General features: G+C 41.0%; 1 long non-coding RNA gene across 1 annotated transcript; it reads right to left on the bottom strand.

Moving 5' to 3' along the window:
- Positions 1-9,961: 9,961 nt before the first annotated feature.
- LOC142488780 (uncharacterized) lies at positions 9,962-12,881 on the bottom strand. The gene is made up of 3 exons (XR_012799654.1): positions 12,468-12,881; positions 10,717-10,827; positions 9,962-10,585 (listed from the first exon to the last, which is right to left on the bottom strand). It is a non-coding gene; the product is annotated as an uncharacterized LOC142488780 (long non-coding RNA).
- Positions 12,882-15,347: the final 2,466 nt, after the last annotated feature.

Raw genomic sequence — 15,347 nt, 5'->3', positions numbered from 1 at the left:
TCTCCCAGGGGGTGGGGGAAAGTGCGCTGCAAAAAAAAAAAAAAATATATATTTATATATATATATATACACATATATTATCAGTGCATATTCATCTTCCGATAGTTGCATCACTTATAAGAAATCATTCATCTAATTGATTTATTCACATTTATCTGTATCATTTAGTATCGTTTGGCCCAAAATAATATCAGTATATGTTTAATATCTGAATAGCTATTAGCTTATTGTTCCTACATGTGTTCAGATCTACAATGTTAGCAAAGTTATAGATTATTTTAAAGGCAATCAAATAATTTGGTTTCTCCTTAAATCTCCTAACTTTCTGCTTAGATTGTAAATTCTATGGCACAGGGATTTTCTTTCCTCATTTATTTTCATTCCAATTTTATGTTTGCCACACTTGTATTATACTGTAATTCCCTGTATTATCTACTTTATTCAGCTCTGCATACACTGTTGGCGCTATATAAAAAAAAATATACATACAGTACAAGATTTAATAATAATAACAACATCAAATCAGCATTCTACCTTGGCAGTTTAGTTAGGATGTGGACTTCACGCGACTAAATTTAGAACAGGATATTATGACAGATCTCTTTAAAACAAGAAGTTTCTTAGGAGAGCAGATAGAGGTCGAGTGATATTCTAAAATAGGTTAAGTGTTGACAGGAAGGAATGTAAGGTAAATCTACTGTACACATGTAGACTATGTAGAATAGGAAAAAGGCATGAGCAAAAACAGGCCAGCCCAGCTAAGTAAGATTTGGTTACAGTACTTTGCTTATATTTTACATTTGAGTAATCATACACAACGGTGTATGTGATAGATGTTGTTTTCTTAAAGCATAATCTTTGCTGTCATTTCTTATATTAATAGGTTTTCATCTATGTCTTTCTCATATCTCAGTCATTTAAAAGGTTGAAATGTTGGTACTGTACTAGAAAGTCATTTTAGTTAAACCCTGCAGTATTTAAACTAGAAATGTGGACGTGTCGTGCCTGTTCCATGCCCGGCTTTTGGTTTGAACTTTCTTTGTGTTTTGTTTTTTGCCAAAATTCATCAAAAGATTATGGTTCTGGTTTTTAATGGAGTAGATGTGAATTTGATGCAATAAATTCTAATGTCATGATATTTGGAGCTATAGTTTGGTTCCCATGTAAGTATTTATGCCCTTTTCCAATCTAGCAAAAATGAAGATAGGAATATTAATATATTTGATTCATAAAGATGAGGATGATCGATATCAGCGCTGCTCCAGTAGATGACAGACTCACCAGGTAGGGTAAAAACAATTTATTAAAGCTACATAAAACGGATACTAAGTTCGCTCTTTCTCAAGGACAATTCAAATGTTACAGGGTATGTTGGAGAGAGAGAGTGCATAAAGGATGCTGTTCACTTTGTAGCACTTGCTTTTTATTGCAGCAAGTATTGTCTTACTAGACCCCAGTGTAAGTGTAGCCATGGCTGGTCCAGACTATACTTTCTGCCTCCTGTCACTTAAGTCCTAGTAGCTACAGGCAGTGTTAGGCTATCCTGTGGGTTTAGCCCCCCTCCCCCTCATGCAACCTCCTTGAGTGGCAGGAGTAAGGCTGAGGCATGGTCTGCGAGTTACCCAATACGGAAGCAGCACAGGTACTCTCCCCTTCTGCACTAAGGAGGAGGCAATCCAAATTATAGTGAGTCCAGTTCACTACAGTATATCACTGGATAAAAATGAGTCTATCACTGGGCCTTCCCCCCTCAAGCCTTGTGTCACAGGTGAAACTGTTAGGATATTCCTTCAGAACAAGCCAAGCACTGTTCCCATATGGATGTAATGTCTTTTCCTGGCTACCATGCATGAGTGATGGTTTGTTTAGACCCTGCCAAAATGTTCCTTACCACTGACACCACCAACAGACATTTATTTTTACTGTCTTGTACTATCTGGATGTATTCCCACTCACATTCCAACTTCACAAGTCAAAGGGTATGTGTACCTATTATTAGATTGGTGCCAATCAGCAACAAGGATTATGGATTACGAATGAATAATGGTTCCTCTTCCTCATGTTTACTGCTGTCAGCATTGTAACAGGTACTAAATATAAGCTCATGCCCCCTGGAACCAACAACTAATTTAGCCTTTTAAATTTGATGTAACAGTATTCATCAAACGTGCTGTCGTTGATTTTGATGAATACCAGCTTCTTGACATTTTTTAGCTACCTGTGATGATTACTTACATGGTTGCCAGTGGTGCTAAATACTTCTTCAGAGTTACACAGGAGTGAGGACAGATAAGTAGGCCATAGCCAGTTTGTTTATGGAGTTTGGGAGAATTTTTAACACACATTTTTTTTATTTTCTCACAGTATAGAAATGGACTAGCTACTGTGTTTACAATAAAATCATCTTCCAAAATTCTAGAAACTGTTTTAGTCGTAGCAGCAGCATTTTGGGGCACGTCACTTAAACCTGACCAGATTTCTTTTACTTCCTCCCAATCTGACTGCTGTGTTACACCAGCCTTATATTTCTGTTTTTGTTCTTACCAATTGCCACTAATGTAATACTTACAACAGAAGACACAGCAGTATCAGGAGAAGCAATAGGACGAGGTATATGTGGCTTTGAGCGAACACCGTGAACACAAATAACTCTTTGCAGGTGTTTACATCTGTGCCTGGTAGAAGGAAAAAGTACAAGTTTGGCTTGAAGTGAGGGTAAAGCATGGTTGCCAAAATGTAGGGTTCACCTCTTGAAACACAGACATTAGATGATAAGCATTGTTATGGTATCTAAAACCGTCATTTTTACATAGTCTTTCTGTTTCTTCAGCTGCTTTTCAGCAAGTTTCATGAGTCGTGTGACCTGAGTCAGGCTAGCACTTTCTGAACTCACTTCCAATGTTGCTATTTTAAATACTGCAGTTTAAGTAGTTCACACAAAACTGCAAGTACAGTATTTTCCAGTGAGCTGGAGTGCATAAGTCTCTCCTTTCCATATATCATATGATGCTGTTGCCACATGTGCTCACCACAAACAGGACTAGACCGCGGGGCTGAGGTGGGGATGTATGCAACCGCCACCCTACAACCACGGGACCAGGTCCAGAGAGCAGAGTCAGAGTCATGTAGCCGGGTCAGGGTAGGAGAGTTTGGGTATGTCGTGGTACTTGCCATGGTCCGGGGTTGGAGAGAGGAGAGTAGTCAGTATCCATAAGCTGTGGTCGAGGAGAGGAGAGAGTGGGGGTCCAATAACAAGCCGAAGTCCAGGGGTACAGAAGAAACAGGTCCAGGTACGAGCAGGGGTCACAACACGGGTCTGGCAAGGCACAGGAACAGGCAAAATACAGGAAGCAGCGAGCACAGTACATAAGCAACAGTTTATGCTCAGCAAGTTGTACAGGAACTGACAGGGTTTATAAAGGAGAGGGAACAAATCAGGCGGTAGCAGAAAGATGACATCAGACCTAGATTGTAAGCTAATAGGAGGAAGCAGGATTGGTTGCAGGTGAGACACAGCTGATGTGTGTTTTGAGATTAGCTGTCGCACGACATGTGAGTGCAGGGGGAATGCGGTGTGCGGCAAGTGCGTCGCCAGCGGGAGTTGGTGCCTGCAGTGACGTGACGAGAGCGTGCCTCCATGGGGGCACTGTTGGTTTAGCACGCCTGCGCAGACAGGGGTCTGCGCGCACCGCCGGCATTGCTGCGTGACGCGTCAGGGGGATGGACTCTAGCAGTGATCCTGACAGCTGTGTAGCTGGTGATTACCTTTTGTTGCCCCGGAAATCGGTGATGCAAACAGAAGGGGGAGTTCAATATTGTTATAGTCTCTTGCATCAGTTGATCTGGCAGATTATACTTTTCTTGCAGCTATTACAGTGTTCTACTTACTGTTGCCAAATGCGAAAAATAGCCAGAGATTTCTCGTTTGACAGCCAGCATCTCCTATACTGACTTATCATGTTTCAGAAAATGTTGTATCATCAAATTGATAGTGTGTACAAAACAAGGAATGTGTTGAAAGTCTCCAAGTTGTAGTGCAAAGACAATTGTTTCTTCATTATCTGAAAATATATGAAGCCTCAGTTTATCTGGTACAAGTATACTTCTTTGTTATCCTCACACAAGAACCCCTATAGTTTGCACTCAAAGTACATAGGTACAGTATAATATATAGTGGATTTATTAATCAAGGAATACAAATATTCCTATGAAGAGAATATATAGTATATCTCTTATGTACCACTAACAATAAAGAAAACAATAAAGTAAGGAAAACAATAAAGTTTTATTAATCATTAATGACGCTTAGTAAAAATGTTATATCGTGTGATTAAAATGCCCCATATTGGAGGCGACACATGATTGCTAACCTATGGTAAGTATATATCCAAATTATTTGGATTAGTATAGCAGTATGTTGGAATGATATTAGAAACCTTAGGTGTAATGATTTTCAATTAATGGGATTTATGGGACAGTTCCTGCTATCTAGTTGGTTCTCCTCCAGGATAGGTAGTACCCATATAAATGAACACCTTGGAAATGATTATTAAGGTTTGCTTAATATTCATTTATATGTTTGCTGATTGTCTTGCACAGCTTCCATATTCAATTCTTATTCTAGCATTTTGAGATTGCTCAATTTCTTGTCATCGCCTCATAAATTATTTTGTCCCATCGGATATTTTCTTTTCCTGTCTTTTGTCAGCAATTCCTTCATTTTTTTCTGTGCTTTCAACTCCAATCTTCATGTGTTCTTCATAATCATTTTTTAAAGTGTCCCCTTGCATTTAAGTTCTAGTTGAAATTGTCTGTTATTATTCTTGAGGATATTGATGTTGATTTTTTTTGTCTTCTTTTTAATCAGTTATCTTCTTTTCAATTTTGCACTTAGATGTAATCTGCAGTGAACCAATCGGTATTCACTCATTGTGTCAAAATGGTTATGGACTGTGCAGTCATCAGTCACGTGTTTTTGTTAGTTAGGTTATAGTCAATTTCACTTGAAATTCTTGACTCAGTAGGTTCCATTCCATGTTCCTTTTCTATTTGGATTCTTTTTAAAGAATTAATTATTGATGTAGAAGTTTTCACATTCTGCAAATTCAACCAATCTGTCCCCACGTTCATTCCTGTTACCATAACCATACTTACCAACTGATGTTTCATCTTTCTCATGGGCACCAACCTGGGAGAGGGAGTGGCTCAGTGAGTAAAGACACTGACTGGCACTGAGAGTTTGAAGCAGGGGAGCCTGGTTCAATTCACCGTGGTGACTCCTTGTGACCTTGGACAAGTCATTTTATCTCCCTGTGCCCCAGGCACCAAAAACATAGATTGTAAGCTCCACGGGGCAGGGACTGTGTCTGCAGAATGTCTCTGTAAAGCGCTATGTAAAATTAGCAGTGCTATACAAGAACATGTTATTATTATTATTATCTTTGCATTGAAATCTCCCATAAAGATATTGAGGTTACAATTTTAGTTGATTTCATGGTAGAAGACGTCCACTCTATTGTCTGTGTGACTGATGTTGAAGCATACACTTAGATTATTTGAAGCCTGTATTTTTTTTGTCAATTCTGGCTGCTCATTCTGATGAGTTTTCATATAATCAAATTCCATTATGTTGTTTCTCCATCTCTTGTTAACCATGAATCCACTGATTCTTCCATTATCTGTACCACTGTAATAGAATAGGTGTCTGATTTTGATGAAACCTTGATCTTTTCTTTTAACTTCACTAAAGCCCACAATATCCCATTTAATCTTTTTAAGTTCCTCTAGTTCCTGAAGTGCTGCTTCACTGGAGAGATGTAGGTAGCCACATTTAGGGTTGAAGGATAGCTTTTCTTTAACCTCTGGTGATTTTTAGCACCCTCTGCCTTCATGCCGAATGCTGTCAAGCGCAGGGACATTCCAGCCTCTTGAGAATGAGGGCGATTGTTTTTGGTGTATTCCATTTTTGTGGGTTGATGCCTTAGGCCGCGCCGATAGTGCCGTCGATGGCGACGACGACAGTTATATTTCGCCAGGCGACAGCGTCGCGGGTTTCCGGCCATTTGATTGGTTCAAGGGCCGTCACATGAGGCGACAGCTCTTGAAAAATCTAATTTTGCCGGCTACCAGTTTTCTCGACGGCGACGGCGCTCCGTCACATTGTTGTCGTCGCGCTTACTATAAGCGCACGCGGCGGCAATAATGCATTTGTTTTCAGGCGACGTCGCATCACCGGCACTATAAGCGCGGCCTTACTTGCCATGCTGGCTTCATTTGCAAGTACCATTCCCACTTTAGCCATGTATATTGTTGAGGCTTTAATAGTATGGTTAAACCTACCAGCACAAGTCCCACTATATTAACACCAGTTGCCACCTTCACAGTACATCTTCCTTAACAACCGTTGCCACCTTCCTGCCACTTTGAAGCAGTGAAATACAAATTTGAGGGAAGGAGATATATATATATATTTTATATATATATATATATATATATATATATATATATATATATATATATATATATATATTTATATATTAAATGCTGGTATCTGGATGTATGGAGAGTAAGTTTTGCGTGCGCCGACCGCGCGTCGCCTCATGGATCCTCACAATAATCCAGCAGTAGGTGATCAGATGTTGGAGTCATCCAGTGTCTCTCGCTGCTTGTGCCAGGCATGAACGACCCAATTTCGGGATCTCATGGACTACAAATGGTCAGACAGGGTGGAGGCAGGGGTTCCCACACACATTGGATGGGCCTGTCTACCCCCTAAGTCCAGCGCCGTTTGCTCCAGGAGATCAATGATGCCATGTCCCCTGACTCACGCACCTTCCGGAAGGGCATATTGGAGACCAAAGAACAGATTCCACCATCCAACCCCCTGCCTCAGGCTTTATGTGTGGGCCAATTAAACCTGCCAAACTTTTCAGACTGTCCCCAGTCTAAGCTGTCTGGGTGACATAACTTCAGCATCCTTTCGCGACATGCAAAGGAAGGGGCTGTACTCTCTCTTGCTCTATTTAGTGCACTACCTCACCCCTTATCGCCTGCCCACTACTATCTGGAAGTGGGTACTACCACCAAATGAGACCGAGAACCCCCTTGGGATCTGAGTTGGAGAACCCTCCAAGGTGCACTGAGCATGGAAGAGCACCCTGCTCACTTCACTGACTAGTACCACTTGACCCTTTTGTGTTGAGCAGGAATCAGTGTTTCATATTTATTTTATATGTGCCAGACTGCAGCCCCTCTTGTTACTCTTGAGGGGCCTCCTTCTGCAGTTCTGGCTGTATTTCTCCCCACATACTTCTATTTTGGGGCGAGCAGGGTCAGGAACATCCTCGTCAAACGACTCTTGGCCTTAGCCAAGCTAGCTATATACAGTATAAGTCCAGGAAGCAGTGTTTGGCCTCACTTAACTGTGAGGCTCTGTTCCCGGTGCTGATGTGCTCCCAAACACGAGTAGAGTTTACCTACTCTGTGGCCACTGGGTAGGTACCTGTATTCACCTCCCAGTGGGCCTTAAGCAGGGTGCTCTGCTCTGTATGCCTCACTGGTTTTTCTTTAAAGCTCCACCTCCTCTTTTAGGGCACTTTATTTTCAGTTACAGGTGCACTGATTTGGTATCTGTTTTTAGTTAGCTTTTAAAACTTTCCTATACTGGCTGGTCTTCTGGCCACTCGGATGATATATCTACTGCCTGGTTTTGTCAGCCAATCAGAATAAATGCTTTAAAAACAGAACTAGTAATACTTCTGAAAATAAAATTGCTAATGTGGGGAAGCATATTATTGAGAATGTTAATTGAACTATCAGTTCTAGGGAAAAGCCAGCCCCATAGCAACCACGGTCACCTGCTGCTCTGCCTTTTACTGCTGCTAAGACTACTATTAAGTTATCTGTAAAAGGCACATCATTATTTTCACATTCAAAAACATTAATGAATGCCAAACAACTCTTGCTATCATAGCACAAGACTATGAAGAGCTGTTAACAGTCAAACGAGGAAGAGGAAGAGCCACAGGGACTTGATAACTGTGAGGCGCAGGGGGGTTGACTTTATGCTTACTTACATGTGATTAAACAACAGCAACTGAAAGTCCATTTAAGCAAACATATTTAACACATTGCATGGTTCTTATTATGAAAATATTATTTGAAAAATTAATAATCATGATTAGTTCACAACTTGGGCTACAAAGGGGTTAATATGTGTAGGGAGGTCCCCCTCACAATCCCCTTTACCTCCGCGGGTGCTGCCGGAGGCTGCGGTTAGACCACCGTAGGCAGGGAGGTGCAGGGTGGTTGAGGCAGGGGCGACTGGGTCGCCGGAGATCCACGGCGTTTCCCATGTGCATGTTCAGTATGAGTGCTCATGTGCAGACGGTTTGCGCATGCGCTGATAGGTTCCCCATTGCGGTGGCCATTAGAAAAGATCACGCATTCGCAGTGATTGCACCTGGGTGTGGACACACCCGACAGGTACCTACCTCATCAAGTGCACCAACAATACACGGGTTGTGGGGCAGTGCTGTCTCACACACTTGGGTGGTATTTGACTCTGTGGACCCCAGGGTGGTTGGGTGCCCAGGGGCACCTCCGTACAGTGGGGCAAACCCTACAGGGGTGTGGACACAGTGTTGGGGAGACATGGTGAGGGGTTACAGCCCTGTGAGTCCTGAGTGTTTCTGTAGTGTCATTAGTATTATATTCTGTGCAGTAAAACCTGTTATATTATACTGGTGTGTGTTTATTATATTGTCCTGCACGGGGTTATCCCACATTGCTAGGATCCCGCACAGGTGGAGGCGCTGTCATCAAACGGATCAGGTACACCCCAGGCTCCCATCAGCGGAGTTTCAGGCCTCCTGTCAGCCGCAAGTGATGCACCACATACACCGTAGCCGCCATATCTCACAGGGGGTGGGGAAAGTGCGCTACATATAATATTGAAAATGTGTCAAAATAACAATTATATCACCTACTCCATGCTGGTTTTACTTATATTGCCTATGTACAGATGCAATAAGGTTTGTTTAGCCGTATTCAGCAAGACAATTGCAGTTGAAAGCTCCCTGACCATTGCCAGACCGCGGATTCCCATGGCCAGACTAATTGCTATATACTGCATATATGTAGAAGCCATTATTTTTGGAGGAGGATACATTAATGAGAAAAAGTCTCTGTCTGGTCCTGGAGAGGAACAGTCCAAAAAAAGAGAACTCACAATTTTAACTTTATATCTGTCACAGGTACGCAGCAGGTTAGTATTGCAATATCTATAATAGTAAAATAGAAAACTGGCACTCACATGCTCTTGTGAAAAAAAAGTTCAAGTTTTTAGATCAACGTTTTAGTACACACACGGACCTCTCTTATTGACAGAGGTCTGTGCTTGGACTGAAACGTCAAGCAGATTAAATTTCTTTTACATGATTCTGTGAGCGCTTGTTCTCTATTCAACTATTATGATCCTGGAGAGAGACAAAAATGGTAATGCTACAAGATCCCGGCTTTAAAATATTAAGTGGGAGATTCACTAAGCTGTAATATGGGATGTTTTATTTTGCATCAGCAGTTAGTCAATTCTAGCGTAAGTGGAGAAAAATTCAGCCATTATTAGTTGCTAGTCTATTTTCCTTTGGATTTTGTTATAATGTACACGTTACAGTACATTATTTTCTGCTGATGATTAGGTGTAAAGCTTGCAAAATTCAAGAATCCCTGGGGACATAGTAGTGGAAAAAATAGCCTTAGGCAAGTAATGGTAATATGGCACAGTACTAAAAAAGATCTCCACTTAACTTCTCTGTTGGACATCTTAAGCAAATTAACTAAAAAAAAAAAAGTTTGTAATCAGAGGGTATTTAAAAAAAATATTGTTTTGTCTCTTAAATCTTTTTCATTATTTTATTTATGATGAATAAAACTATACATGATAAATAGAAAACTAGGCAGCATTTCCCTATTAGAATTTGACGTACTGTAGCAGCTGAACACTTTCATGTATTTAAATAACATAATAGACAAAATTACACATACCCCTGTAGTTTTTTTTTCTAACAGTGTATACTTATTTCTGCCAAATTCCTGGCATGCTTTATTTTTGTACTATGCCAAGAGTCATGGCACTGTGGACCACCCTACAGTAAATAGAGGATAGAATCTCTAGTCCTGGGCCCCGCGAAAGTTGCCAGCAGCCTTGATGCTGATCAACAGTACAGGTGGTGTGAGGGAAAGAAAGGTCATAATTGGAAATAGCCTCTAGTTCACCTTAAGATTGAGAAATCCAGGTTTTTGTTAAAACAAGTTGTTTCAGAGAGCTGGAGCAGAAAAAAAGCATACCCAGCCAGGAGCTTATTAGGAAGAGAGTGAACATTTTAAACAGTACAGGAGAAAGGTAAAGAGGAATTAGAATGGCAAGGAATAGAGAAAGTTGGCGAGGTTGGCATGCTGAGGTAAAAACGCTGAGGAAGAGGGTGAGGGTTGGAGCAAGTATAAGGCTACGGCCCAGCTGTCTGTGCTGCACGCGCATCTGCCAGACTGGTGGCGCTTGCAGCTGAGTTCCCCGGTCCGCAGTGAGCTGCAGGGGAAAAAACAGGGATGGGGGGGTGGGGTAATGGTGGCGCGGCCATGATGTCCCCCGGCAGGTTCACCCTCATTGGCTGATCTACCGGGGGCGTGGCCTAGCACTTTGTCGCTAGTTCTACTCACCTTTTTCCTGTCTGCCTGAAAAACTGGCCACGCCCAGCATCAGCAGGCCTGGCCCCATTGAAGGGCGGCTCTTGTCCCCGCAGCCAGTGGTGACCAAGCCTAAGGCCCAGGCTTGGGTGAAATGTCACCAGCAGCAAAAAGAGAAAGAGGAGAGTGGGAAGATGATTTGTAAGTGCAAACATTTCAACAGGTTGTATACGTACAGTAAGTGCATGGGAGAAGTCCAAAATAGTTGAGAGGGAAGGAGTGAAGGAGAAATAAAACAGAAGAGAGGGAAGAGGAACAATGGTGGAAGAAGAAACTACAGTACTTTGAAGAGAAGTGTAATGGATTTGAACAGGAAAATATTTAGGGAAAGCATGATAGAGAAGTGCAATGTGGTTTAGTCTGAGAAAAGTATATTAAATTGACATGTATAATGATATCATCTTGAGCTAATATAATAGGCAATAAGTTCAGTAATAAAGTTCAGTAGAGTTGAGGATATTTGTCCAGATTAACAAAAGGGTGCTAAGCTTTAGCACGGCTCAGCTCCCATGCATATGAATTGCAGTGAAGGCATGCAAACGCTTATGACCCTTTGTGGCTCTGAGCCTGTGTCGCTAATTAAGCCATACTCGATGCTGCTTTATTTTCTTAGGTGATGACTTGAGAGAGCAACATTTTTGGTTCCAAATCCAGGTTCCACTCCAGTTATGAGGACTTTATTAAGATGCCAGTCACTTGAAAAAGTCCTCATAGAAGGACGAAACATTGTGTGTTTTTTTGTGCTTCAATAAATCTTTAAGAAAAAACGAAGTGCCCTGGATCAACACTTTTTATCCTATACATTGGAATTTTTAGGCAGATAACTCTGAACCAGGAGCACCGGTCATTGCAAGTATTTTTTGTTATTTAATTGGTGTGCAGCTTTACCTACTATGCCTACCTCCACTCCAGTTATAACACACTTTAATATGGCCATTTAAGATGATACTGCATGATTGCTAAATTGACAATTCCCTTTAACATGTACCGTACATAAGATACACTATTTAAGAATTTACACTGGAATGAACTCCCATATATATGTGAATATATTGACTTTAAATTATACTTTTATTCTGCTCTTTTCTGGTTTACATTAAAATGTTTATTCACTGGTGTTATGGCAATTAACCAATTATATCCATTATCATTATTATGAAAGCATGCATCATGTATGAATTAATTTTCTCTGTGGTTACCAGAAACAGCTTTCTGCCTTTTTTCTAGCCAAGGTTACAAGTATATATTTGTAGCCCACTATCCCCCCCCCATGTCTAGGGTGACCACGTGAGCTGCTATTACCTGAGTGGCAAACAGGAGGCCTGATCCTCCTCCACTGAGAGCCTGGGGTGTGTAATGAGTATACTAACATCGCCTCCACCTGGGAAGGATCCTCACACAGTGGGATAGCCCCTCCCAAGACAATACAATCAGTAATTGCACACAAGGGTATATGTAACAATATTTACTGGACAGTAATTTAGAACAGGAACAATAAAACATAACATGTATATATATATACATATACAGTATATTGTATTGTTATATGTTATGTTTTATTGTATATAGATAGATAGATAGATAGATAGATAGATAGATAGATAGATAGATAGATAGATAGATAGATAGATAGATAGATAGATAGACCCGTGGAATATCCCCCATAGTAATTCAATGCAGGAGCACCAGTGTCCCAGTGTCCAGGCCACAAGAGTCAATCCTACCCCAAGTGTGTGACAGCGCTGCCCTTGTGTATTGTTGGTTCACTTATAGATATACCTGCCCGGGCACTCCAGCACCCGGGTGCCGCTGGGTATTAACAAACAACCGATCAGTCTGTCCACCGAAGATCCGCCTCCGCGTGGGGTGGTATCCAGTTTGAGGGTCCCACCTTTGGATAGTCTCTGATTTGATGGCCTGGTCTGGTCCCAGACGCAGGCAGCGCACACCACATGCATCCGTAGCATATATGCTGACTAGCACTATATTGCTAAGGGAAGCGTCCCTGTCTAGGGGCCATCCCTACAGCACACAAGCTATTAGTGATGGGGTCTAGCTGGGACCTATGTAGATGTTCTGACCTAGTCCAGTGGAGCACTTCTCCCTGGACATTACCTATCCCCTTGCTATCCTGCTTACAGCTCACTGTCCCCTTAACTGTCAGAATACCAACTGTCAGAATTCTAACTGCCATATCTCTCAGCCCTATTGGTTGCCTGGCAATGCATCCTGCAGCCCCTGAGGCTGCTGAAACTTGTAGTTCCCCTGCTGTGCTAAACTCCTATGGAGAGATTAGGGGACAAACAGGGGATCAGGGGGACCCACGCTATATATTATAATTCAACATATTCTTTAGTGAGGAGAAAGAAGATTGTGACCAACCGTCAACTTGAAAGTAATTTTGCTTTCCTTTCACTAATTCCCACCTGAAAATGAGTTGTGTCTTTGCCCATTACTCATTCATACATCATTTTTATTGAATATGGAGAAAAAATGTAATGCGGTGGGAAGGGAAGCCGAAAATGTTGGCAAAGACGAAGACTAGTTCTGGGTCTTCACTGGATCTGGGCCAATGTTTCAAAATAATTCTGAGAGTAATGTGAGTACATGTTTTCCCAAATTTAAACTTCCTGTCTGCATTTACAAACATCCCTTAGTGTGGAGATTACATAATTTAGACATTGTACGGGGGATGAGTCTTCTAGTGGAGCCTTTATAAAATAATCTGATATTTTATAAGGTATGGATATTGAAAATGTGTTTGTTTGTTTTTTCATTTGTTTCTGTAGGGACACATTGTATTAGGATGTGTGTCAAAGGTCTCAGAAAGGAATGGGCTAAGAACTCAAATTCTTGGTTGACCCAAACAGGCAGCAACACTGAAAAAAAGATTTATGGAGACAGAAATAAGACATATAGGAAATGAATGCATATTTGTGGCAGACTCCAAACACAGACTGTAAGCAGATTCTGCTGGTAAAATAATTATTTCTTGCCAAAACCAACCTATTTCTCTCCCTGTGTGCTGATGAATCAACCCACCCACCAACCAAAAACTGCAAGATCACTATCATTATCTTTATAATTTAGTTCTCTGAACCACATTTAAAGTATGGAGTGTTTAAAGAAACTGTCAGCATATTTTAACAATTGAAATGCATTTTCTTGCAATGGCACGATGTCCAGGGGGCCCCACATTCCCACAGTGCCAACATGGGTACAAAATATCTCCTCGCAGGATACAAAATGGCAACGGTTTTAGGGTTCTCCACTAGAGCCAAGAGGAAGCCGTAAAATCATCAGGACTGTTTATTGGTGACTGCAGCAGACATGTTTGTCATTAGTTTTCTCAAAGAAACTATAACAAATTAAACCTCTTGCTGTCTGGGAAACCGGATATTAGGGGAAAACAAATGAGCTCTGGGAGACCCCCCTCCACCTGTTCAGGTAAAATAGAAAATACAATTTCAGGGGAGATTGTTGTTTTAACATACAACTTTTAGGGAGATAAGGAAAGCACGTTTGCACATGGCCTCACATTCAGTTGAGTGTCTTTATTTTTTCTACTGGAACTGGTTTTCAACATTTTTCTTTCATTGAAGACTTTTAAAGATAACATGACTGCACTGTAAGAAATTGCCTAGCTTGTTCTCATTAACTTCTCAGTGCATACTGCTTCCAAATATATTTCGTTTGGTAAATACAGTATTAACTGGGATCATTGCAGCCTTGCAGATCATATTTATTTGACATTTGTAAAATGAATATTGAACTAAAATGTATAGTAAAAATACAGCTATTTTGATCAGATATATTTTTGATAAATATTTTCATGCATCCACTTCCATGAGGGTTTGACAAGCAGATTTGTTTTGGCACATGTTCAGGAGGTATTTCATCATTCCTATTGCGATGTACAGTATATATCAATTGAATGAAGAACAAAATGCTAAATTAGAAGAATAAGTCAATATGGACAAAAAGGAATGTGTCTCCTGTGCTTAAACATTTCTCAAATGTAACACTCTCATGGATGTCAGCTTTCAAGATAAACAATGTTATCGGGTGTGGGCTTTATGGATTAACTAAAATGCGGTGGATTTATTGTAGGTAGTGATACCCCCAGGGTACCAAAATGAGAGTTCTTAAAAGTTTAAATTATAGTGTATGGCGTTTAGAAAACCATAGGTCTTTTCTTCAAGTGTACTGTAGCAGCACAGTGAAAAGGAAGCATAAACAGTATGGTTAAACAGAGGTAGGGATACACTCTGTACTACTGTTGGGCGTTTACAAGTAGAGTGGTGAGAGAATTAGCATAAATTAGCAGAAACTAAGGCCCAGATCTACATAACTATGTTAATTTAGGGTGTTATTATCCTTATGGTTAACGACGAACCACAAAGTTAAATGTATGAAAAAGCAACATCCGTTAGGTCACTCATTGGAATTGACTTAACAATCTGTTCACATGCAGTAGCACAGGTGTATTATACATGTTAGCGCATATTCATACATTAACCTATAAGAGAAGGGAAGAGGCGGAGCCTCAGGACTGTACCTATTACTCCCCAGAGGGAGTTGCTGAGGAACAGCTCCACCGGAGC

The sequence above is a fragment of the Ascaphus truei genome, chromosome 2, assembly GCF_040206685.1.
Source record: "Ascaphus truei isolate aAscTru1 chromosome 2, aAscTru1.hap1, whole genome shotgun sequence".
Classification (NCBI taxonomy): Eukaryota; Metazoa; Chordata; class Amphibia; order Anura; family Ascaphidae; genus Ascaphus; species Ascaphus truei.
This window is presented reverse-complemented; position numbering and strand designations above follow the sequence as displayed.